Source organism: Castor canadensis, chromosome 7, assembly GCF_047511655.1.
Source record: "Castor canadensis chromosome 7, mCasCan1.hap1v2, whole genome shotgun sequence".
NCBI lineage: Eukaryota > Metazoa > Chordata > Mammalia > Rodentia > Castoridae > Castor > Castor canadensis.
In genome coordinates, this window is record NC_133392.1 from 133,958,763 (window position 1) to 133,960,584 (window position 1,822).

Here is a 1,822-nt window from a genome sequence, read left to right on the forward strand (position 1 = left end):
GGTCCTCTGTGAGCTGTGCCACTGTTGGGATCTTTGTGTGGGAGGAGTCATGGTGGTTTCTTCCCTGGAAGGCTTAAAGCTACAGATGCCCAGGCCCTGTCCTGAGATTATGCTGCAGCTGCTCATGTGGGATTTGGGTGAGGTGGTACTGTAAGCTGGAAGGGACTCAGAAGTCCCAGCCCTGATTGTGCTTCATAATCTGTTTGGGGTGCAAAGTCAATGTCTTCTTTTAGAAAGTATACAGAGATGCATCTGTTATCTCTGTCGGCTGCTTATCCCAGAATTCCTCCAAGCCCGTGAACTTGATATATGGGAGCCAGTTTATGCACAGGGCTATGCGTTCCAGCATCATGTACAATTTAACAATATGGAGACAGGCCCGATGGTCCAAAACGAGGCTGGTTGATGGTTAGGTACCATAGCTCAGCTACTTGGAGGAATACTATGCAACTGCTTAAAGTGTGTTTGGACAGAGGCTTTTAGTAGCATGAGAAATATTTCTAAGTTAAATCTATATAACCATAAAAAAACCTACTTATTCAGAATATTTAGAGAGCAGTGTAGTTACAAAGGGCAGCTCTCTCCTTTCTCTCTTCCTCTTTGTAGTGCTTGATTCAGTCAAACTGGTTGTGTGTCTAGAACATTTCCATCCAAATAAGTATGGAGAAACATTGACTGATGGGATAGTGGCAATTTTAAGGTCAACTAGAAGGCTTGGCATGGTCATGGGCTAACGAGTCTCCCCTGGGCTTTGTGTCTCCTTTCCTGGTGGCTGCCACCAATACATTTGTGGGAGAATGTATCATTCTCTGTAAAGGTTAAAAGGCTGGGCTTGCCCTGGTCATGGAGGCCATCAGGTGGTATCACATGTCCACTTCCTTTGGGACTTCCATGGGACTTTTGATTGAAATGAAACAAATGTTTGAATCAAACTCTATTTTTAGCTTATGAATAACATAGATCAAGATAATAGAAACAGAAACTCCTGGGTAATTGTAGTACCTGTATTCATTAGAAACTATTTCCACTCAACTCTTTTCAGAAATTTTTCCATGAATAGATAGAAAACCCTTTTTTTTTTCATATAAACTATTTATTAACAGAAAGGCCCAGACTCATTTCTTCTTGGACACCCCCACAGTGCGTCCACGATGGCCAGTGGTCTTGGTGTGCTGGCCTCTGACCTGAAGGCCCCAGAAGTGGCGCAGGCCTCTATGGGCCCTAATCTTCAGTCGCCCCAGGTCTTCACGGAGCTTGTCGTCCAGACCATTGGCCAGAACCTGGCTGTATTTTCCATCCTTTACATCCTCCTGTCTGTTCAAGAACCAATCTGGGATCTTGTACTGGCGTGGATTCTGCATAATGGTGATCACACGTTCCACCTCATCCTCGGTGAGTTCTCCAGCCCTCTTGGTGAGGTCAATGTCTGCTTTCCTCAACACCACATGAGCATATCTTCACCCCACACCCTTAATGGCAGTGATGGCAAAGGCTATTTTCGGCTGCCCATCAATGTTGGTGTTGAGTACTCGCAAAATGTGCTGGAACTTCTCAGGGATCACTAGAGACATGGCGGCGGTAAGGGCGGCGGCATTTAGGTCTCCAGTGGAAGAGTAGAAAACCCTTTTGTTCATTCATTTGTTTGTTCATTTATTAGCTTCCTGAGAACAGAGCCAGAGCACCCTTCATCCACTTGTAGCAATTTCTAAGGTCAGGAGCTTCTGGTATTTGTTCAGGCTCAGCCCTGGATTTGCCCGCGGGTTCCAGGGTTTTTTTTGGTCCATTGAAGGGGTTTTCGTTTCCCTTCTTCTGGGCCTACCTG

General features: G+C 45.6%; 1 pseudogene; it reads right to left on the reverse strand.

Moving 5' to 3' along the window:
• Positions 1–1,071: 1,071 nt before the first annotated feature.
• Positions 1,072–1,608, reverse strand: LOC109679606 (small ribosomal subunit protein uS13-like; annotated as a pseudogene).
• Between the last annotated feature and the right edge of the window lie 214 nt (positions 1,609–1,822).